The 8864-nt window shown below is 31.3% G+C and overlaps 1 pseudogene; it reads left to right on the top strand.

Moving 5' to 3' along the window:
- The first annotated feature begins 2163 nt into the window (after positions 1 to 2163).
- On the top strand, positions 2164 to 8264 carry LOC107463465 (potassium transporter 5-like; annotated as a pseudogene).
- The last annotated feature ends 600 nt before the right edge of the window (positions 8265 to 8864 follow it).

The raw sequence follows: 8864 nt of genomic DNA, 5'->3' as shown, positions 1-8864 counted from the left end.
GAGAGAGAGAGAGAGAGAGAGAGAGAGAGAGAGAGAAAGAGAGAGAGAGAGAGAGAAAGGGGAGAGAGAGAAAGAAAGAGTATGTAAAATTAATTTTGGAGTTTAAATAAAACCAGTTTTAATTTGGTTTAAAACTAAACTGAACCATAAAAACTGGTTTTTCATAAAAACTGTAGTTTCAGTTCAGTTTTTTATTTAAAAAAACTGGTTTATTTAAAACAGTTTCAGTTCAGTTTCAATTCAGTTCAGTGAAACCAGTTTTTTTGCACACCCCTACATGCGACAAGCTAAGCCAAAACCATAGGGTGTAGATCACTAGGCAACGTTTGTCATTTTCCTTGTGGATGCAGTCCATCTAAGTCATTGTGTCTTTATTATTGGTTGGTATTTCCAAATCAGAGTTAAATGCATGAAGAACATGCAACCATACACCACTTTCTTTTTCTTTTTATCTTTATTTTGTAGTCATTATTAGCAAACCATAGAGATTCCAGTGCTTCATCTCATGAGCAGGTGCAGCATTGAATAGATGAAATTGTTATTTTTATATTTTTAAAAGAAAAAGTCCAAACAAGATTTGGTCGCATTTGCATTTGGATTTGGAATTGCCTGTAGCCTGGCCTATCCCTTTGCAGCGAATTTGGGCTAAAACTGACTAGTAGGTTTGCTCCCTTACTAAGAAAACATGGGCTCAAAACTAAACCTTTCTTTCTGTCCAGAATACTAAAAGAAAATCTTTCTTCTCATTACCTGAAAATAGCGAGAAAGGAAAAAACAAAAAAGGAAAAGTGACTGAGCCCATAAACATAACTCATATGCTGACTCACCCTGTCAAATTGACATAAATATATTGGAATCATATATCTTTACATATATCTTCTAAACAAAATAAGTCATGTTATTAGATAGATATATTATCTCGTACTCAAAATTGGCAATATAAGTCAAATGGAATTTCTTATCTTTACTTGCGAGATAGAGCTAGACTCGTTTTTTAGGAGGGACCATAATTAAATTAAATAATATATTTTAAAGAAGACATAATTAATATATTGGAATCATAATTGTAAAATTTCTATTTTTTCTAAGAAAAATTATAATTTTTGGGGTTTAAACTATATAAAGCTTCGTCTCTGTTTACTAGGCTTTGGTCATCAAATTTGAAATAAAATTTTAACCACAAATTCTCTGAAATTATTTTTGTTCTTTTCTTTAATTTAATTAACTTTTGGGTCTAATTTTATTTTAATGCCAAAAATTTAGTGAGTAACACTTTTCATGCAATGAAGACTAACACTTGTGTATTATATACCACTTGTCAATCAACTAACTAAAAGAATTGCAATATTTTCTATTGCAATTAACTTCTTCTGCGTTTTGACATTCTACTTTATTCACATTTTTTTTAAGAGAACTTATGTGTTCGACCGGTTTACTTTCAACCCTAACCATAATGTAACTGATGAGACATATAACATGCTACCTCATCAATCACATGAAATTGTGTTGGTAAAATTTTTCAGCGGCATACCATATATGCTGCTTTATAACAAAATGCTTCTAAAAACATGCTTTTAAATATTTTTTAAAATTATTTGGCAATAATTTCTATCAATAATATATATTGTTGATAATGGTAAACAATATGATTAGAGAGCTCTGAATATAATATATAAAATAAGAGAAATTCTTTTTTATGGTAAAAAAAAAAAATCTTTACTCTGGACTTTTGAGATCATAAGAATTTTATTTGGTGTTGTCTTGTACGTATGGATAAGTCTTTAATTTTTTTTCCTCCGATTTCTTGGGCATTAAGATAGGGGATGATAGAAACCAAGTTGAAAAATGTAAGAGAGTAAGAAAGTGAATGGGGATGTGAAAAATGCATGCAAATGTGGCAACGTATTAAGTTAGTGAAAAGAGCACTTGCATGCCCTCCAACCATATATGCTTGCCTAAAGAATCGCATTGATGGGGTCTTCGCCTATTCGCCAAAGAAAAATCCTAAAATGTAGAAATGAACGTGAACTACGTACGTCAACAAAATTGAGACTTTTGTGCAGGAGGTTGACCATTTCCTCTATTATTATAATATATAAGAAGAGAAGAAACACCCGCAAGGGAGACAGTACAGCAAAAGAGATGTTCGGAGAAACAGATCCGATGGGCACAGATAAAGAGATGGAGACGGTGGCCACTGCTAAAGTCCGACGCATGGACTCTTTCATCAACTTGGAAGCTGGACGTGTTACCATGAGTGAAACACATGGCTCTAAGGTATATCATTGTTATATAGTGTAGTGTAGTTTTTTTTTTATAAATAAATAAATAAATAAACAATATGACATTATTAGGTTAGCTGGAGGACTACGTTAAGTTTGGCATTTCAAAGCATAGGGATTGTTTATGGTGATATCGGCACATCTCCGCTTTATGTGTATTCCAGCATTTTTACCAGTGGAATAAAAAATAAGGAAGATATTCTTGGCGTCTTATCCCTCATCATCTATACTATTCTGCTCATACCTTTTCTTAAGTATGTCTTTATTGTACTATGGGCGAACGACAACGGCAATGGTAATTTCTCAATATCACATTTAAATATTTAATTCAATTCATTCCTATCTTTTTTTTAGATGTTTCACCTTATACATTTATTATTAACTCTTAACCTTATTACTTTTGTTACTTGAACAATGGAGGATAAAGATCTCTTCTTGATTTTACTAAATTTTTTAATTAATTTACTTAATTTGTTATATGAAACTCCTTGGTATTGCAATAATCATTTTAAGCGTGGCAAGTAATACTCTAAAATCATTATCTATGAAATGTAGTTAAAATATTTTTATTTTACTTCATCATCTTATTCTCATGCGTTTGACGGGTGTTAGTTTTATCTTGATGATGCTGCACATCATCATATATATGAAACTTGTGTTGTGTAGGTGGAGCATTTGCATTGTATTCGCTGATATGCAGACACGTAGAGGTGAGTTTGATTCCAAATCAACAACCAGAGGACAGAAAACTTTCTAACTACAAGCTGGAACTACCGTCTAGTCAGCTCAAACAATCCCAAACACTGAAGCAGATGCTTGAGAACAGTCAGTTTGCTCGTATTCTTCTTTTGCTTGCAACCATTCTGGGAACTTCCATGGTCATAGGAGACGGCTTTCTTACTCCCTCAATGTCAGGTGTGTATATATATAGATCCATATACTCTCTCTCTATATATATCTATATATAAACATGTTGTTCATTTTACATGCAGTCCTTTCTGCCGTAAGTGGGATCAGTAAATCACTCGGTCAAGGTACTTAAACCAATGACTTCATTTTCTTTTAATCTCAGAGTAGGTTTGGTTAAATGTTACATAATAAAAGAAAAATAATATTTGTATTATTTTTTTGTAGTGTACATCTTTTTTTTATATTTTTTATGATATAAGAATTTTTTATCTTTTTATTTTTTTATTAATTATTTTTAACACAAAAGATAAAAAATACAACAAAAAATATATAAAATATATTAATGAACATAACATTTATTTATTATTTTTTTTAACTAAGAGTGATTAAAATAATCACAATTCTTAATTATTCTATTTTCTTTGCAAAGATTCGGTACAGATAAAATGGGATTCTCATTTGTACCAATTATTTTAGTATGGTTTTTACTCATAGGGGGAATTGGTATCTATAATTTGTTCAAATATGATATCGGAGTGTTGCGTGCTTTCAATCCAAAATATATAATTGATTACTTCAAATGCAACGGTAAACAAGGATGGTTATCACTTGGTGGAGTCTTTCTATGCATAACAGGTCGGTATATAACATATTTACTTAAAGCATTTTATTTTTATTATTAATTGGAAAATCAGTTCCGCTCCTAGTTTATTAATCTCCTTAATTAAGTTGTATTGTTCTTTAATTCTAATTAATACTCATATAATCACAGGATCTGAAGCCATATTTGCAGACTTGGGTCACTTTAATGTACGAGCAATTCAAGTGAGTAAATAAATGTAAACTTGTGTTGTGCATATATTTTCTCTATCTATCTTATATTAAACTTGCTTTTTTTTCGCTTTCTGATTTGGCGGACTTTGCTAATATATTTACTTGGTCATACATCAACGTTTATTATGTCATCTAAATCACATTCTAATTTCTAAGAGTTATATAAGAAGTAAGCTTACTAAATTATCGTTATTATTGACGTAGATCAGCTTCACTTTGATTACATGTCCTGCAATATTGTGTGCATATACTGGGCAAGCTGCATTTCTTCGAAAGTTTCCTGAAAAAGTGGGCAATACTTTCTATGAAAGTCTACCAAGTAAGTTGAGTAATCGTAGAAAATTCAGTTACTGTAGTTATTATGATTAATCAGTAAAGTCTAATGTAACAATACATGTAGATCTCATATACTGGCCAACATTTGTGGTGGCTGTTGGTGCTGCTATCATAGCAAGCCAAGCAATGATTTCAGGAGCATTTTCCATCATATCTCAAGCCCTGAGTCTAGGTTGTTTCCCACGAGTTAAGGTTGTGCATACTTCCACTAAGCACGAGGGTCAGGTGTATATTCCTGAGATTAACTACATGTTCATGATTGGAAGCATTATTATGTGTGTTGCCTTCAAAACCACAGAAAAGATAAGTCAAGCATACGGGATTGCAGTTATTGGGGATATGCTTATCACAACGTGGCTGGTTTCATTGATAATGGTAGTTATATGGAAGAAGAGCATATGGCAAGCTACTATCTTCTTATTGGTATTCGGCTGCATAGAGGCTATTTATTTCTCATCTCAGATAACAAAGTTCATGGAGGGAGGCTATATTCCAATTGTGTCTTCTTTGTTTTTGACGATGATCATGGGAATCTGGCATTACGTGCACAAAGAGAGGTACATGTTCGAACTTAGAAATAAGGTTTGTAGTGAGTACATAGGAGAATTGGCCATGGATAGGGACATAAGAAGAGTTCCCGGCGTAGGACTGCTCTATTCTGAGCTTGTCCAGGGGATTCCTCCGATATTCCCTCATCTCATAGCCTGTATGTCATCCATCCATTCAGTCATTGTCTTTGTTTCCATCAAGGTCATCCCTATCAGCCGAGTTTCTTTGGAGGAGAGGTTTCTATTTTGCCATTTGGAGCCCAGAGAATACCGAATGTTTCGTTGCGTGGTTAGATGCGGTTACAAAGATAAACTCGAGGATGCTCTTGTGTTTGAATCACAGTTAATACAAAATCTCAAAGCCTTCATTCACCTAGATGAACCTGAGGTCAACTTCATCGACATGGCAATGCAAAGAGGTGTGATGTATATGCTTGGCGAAGCAGAGGTGGTGGCTCAACCAAATTCATCGTTCTTCAATAAGATAGTTGTCAACTATGCTTATACTTTCTTAAGAAAGAACTTCCGCCAAGGAAACCAATTGATGGCCATCCCGCGTAAGAGACTTCTCAAGATTGGAATGACATATGAAATATAACTCATCATCAACGATCCTTTCATGTCCCCCTTACTCTTGCTCTGTTACATTTCTACATGCATCAAATTTATTTGTACTACTTAATTTTTCTTGTCTTTTATTCATGGTATTTTCATGTAACCAAATAAGTACTTAAGTAAGTATCAAATAATAAGATCATCTCCAGCTGAAAACTCATCTCAGTCCTTATTTATGGCTCATTTATCATAAGAAATAACTTCATACCAACTTTTGCATCATAAACAATAAATAAAAACTCAAAAATATTTCTCTCTTTTCTGTTAGAAGGAACTAAGTTTAGTTGCTATTGTGATCTCACTTACTTAATTAATTAAAATTAATGTAGTTATTTATTTTTTATAATAATATTATTAAAATTTATAAATTAAAAAATAATTCACTATTATGAAAATAGTAATATTTGAAAAAAATTTAATTACTTAATAAATAACAATAATACATAATATATAATTCGAGTTTAAACTAATTTACAAAATTACTAAATATAAAGAAAAACATAATTAAACTCTATAGTTGACGACGCGCATTGTGAAATTAACATATGTGTTCAATCAAGTCCTCTTTCAGTTCTCGATGCTGATGCCTATTTTTAAATTGGACATTTTTTAGAGAAATTAATGGTATGGGGCAAAATTCTCTTCTCCCATATGAGGTTGTGATAAGCCATTTTTGACATTAGAATACTTTAGGTCTTGAACAACATTTTCTGCATAAGTGTCTCTTTCATCCTCAACAATCATATTATGCAATATATTATGCAATATAATATAAGCCCTCGTTATATTTGCAAGATTCTTCTTTTTCAAAAAGTGCACTGGCAGACAAGTGCAAAGTGAAAAGTATATAAGATAAAAAATCCATTAACTTGACATCTTAAGATTTTAACATAGATGTAATGTCTTCGCATATTACGTTCTTGCACTTGGTTTCTCTCTGTTGGTGTATTCTCATCTTATGTAGTTCAATTTTAGACATGTTTGATTTTCATAAAATTATTAATAATTTTTTGGGTTTTATTTTATAAATAAATATAAAAATATTTTTATTTTTAGGAGATACCAATTTCCTAGAGAATAAAGTTGGGGCCTTGGGATGATCGGTCCATCCTACTCCTACTCGCTAAATTGAGCGACATAAAAATTGGTAGTTAGGACAAGGATAATCTCCTTACTCTCCTAATCTAACTCCTTCCTCACAACAAAAAAATTGAAATGTCTTAAATATGATTAATAGTTTATTTATAATTATGTCAATACTTATGTGTTAGAGTATATAAAATAAATGAATAACATTATTTCTCATTTAATTTAGTAAGTAAATTGTCCTTCATGAGTTTATTATTATATTTACAATATCAAACATACGAATAAATTTAAAAAATAATTTGGTATATAAATTATGATCTATCCATCAAAACTTATACTATATTAATAATAAGCACATGGTAAGTTCAAAACATGCTGATTCTATATAAGAGAATGAAAGAATTTAATATGTGAGAATAAACTTTAATTTAATTCAGTGAAGAGAGATTTATCATAGTGTGCATACATGTCTTTGATAATCATTGATCTCTAAATAGGTTGGTACCAATATGTTTAGAATAAGAATTTTTTATGTTATTGTTCATTCTAATTCAGACCAATCCAACAATAAACGAATTAGAAATCGCTATTCAAAGATTGTTGCTCTACATAAAAATGGGAATTTTATTTTCCCTCTTTTCTCTCACTTTTGTAGTTGTTCTCCCTCTTGGAAAAAACATAGAGAAATAAAAAGTATATAAAATGAGAGACCCATTAACTTAATACCTTAAGATTTTGAATTATATGTGGTGTTTTCTCATCTTAAGTTCTTGCACTTGGTTTCTACCGAAATCTCTCTAGTGGTGCAGAGCTCTCCACGGTAGCCCAATAAATGATATCAGGGCCGATGGTTAATTGGACTAATGGTTAAGGAATATTTAAAATGCGGTATGAATACTCAAATATGGTAGACAACATATAAGAGAGGGAGTTGATGTGCTCATTGTGGTCGCTCACATTTGAGGGAGAGATTGTTATGGTTACAAGTATGAGGAATGAATTAGTTCCACATTGAAAAAAACATAGAAAAGTGAAGAGTATATAAAATAAGGAGCCTATTAACTTGATACCTTATGATTTTGAGTTAAATGTAGTGTTTTCTCATCTTATGTTCTTGCACTTAGTTCCTCCCAAAATATGTCCGGTTGTCTAGAGTTCTTCACAATGGCTTAACAAGTAGTATCAGAATCGATGGTTAATCGGTCTAGAGGTGGCATAGCCTGTATGTCATCCATCCATTCAGTCCTTGTCTTTGTTTCCATCAAGGTCATTCCTAGCCTGTATGTCATCCATTCTATTTTACAATTTGGAACCCAGAGAGTACCAAATGTTCCGTTGCGTGGTTAAATGTGATTACGAAGATAAACTCGAGGATGCTCTCGTGTTTGAATCACAATTAATACAAAATCTTAAGGCCTTCATTCACCTAGATGAAACTGAAGTCAACTTCATCGACATGGCAATGCAAAGGGGTGTGATGTATATGCTTGGCGAAGCAGATGTGGTGGCTCAACCAAATTCACCGTTCCTCAATAAGATAATTGTCAACTATGCTTACACTTTCTTAAGAAAGAACTTCCGCCAAAAAAATCAATTGATAGCTGTCCCGCGTAAGAAACTTCTCAAGATTGGAATGATATATGAAATATAACTCATCATCAACGATCATTTCATTTCCCCTTACTCTTGCTCTATTACATTTCTACAAGCATCAAATTTATTTTACTTAGTTTTTCTTGTCTTTTATTCATTGTATTTTCATGTAACTAAACAAATACTTAAGTAAGTATCAAATAATAAGACCATCTTTAGTTGAAAACTCATCTCGGTCTCTATCTATGGCCCATTTATCATAAGAAGTAACTTCATACCAGCTTTTGCATCATAAACAATAAATAAGAATTTAAAACATTTCTCTCTTTTCTATTAGAAGGAACTAAGTTTAGTTGCTATTGTGGTCTCAATTAATTAATTAAAATAATTAAAATTAAAATTAATGTAGTTATTTATTTTTTATAATAATATTATTAAAGTTTATAAATTAAAAAATAATTCACTATTATGAAAATAGTAATATTTGAAAAAAATTTAATTACTTAATGAATAACAATAATACATAATATATAATTCGAGTTTAACTAATTTGCAAAATTACTTAATATAAAGAAAAATATAATTAAACTTTATAGTTGACGACGCGCATTGTGAAATTGTCATATGTATTCAATCAAGTCCTCTTTCAGTTCTCGAT

Source organism: Arachis duranensis, chromosome 8 (assembly GCF_000817695.3).
Source record: "Arachis duranensis cultivar V14167 chromosome 8, aradu.V14167.gnm2.J7QH, whole genome shotgun sequence".
NCBI classification, from domain to species: domain Eukaryota; kingdom Viridiplantae; phylum Streptophyta; class Magnoliopsida; order Fabales; family Fabaceae; genus Arachis; species Arachis duranensis.
This window is presented reverse-complemented; position numbering and strand designations above follow the sequence as displayed.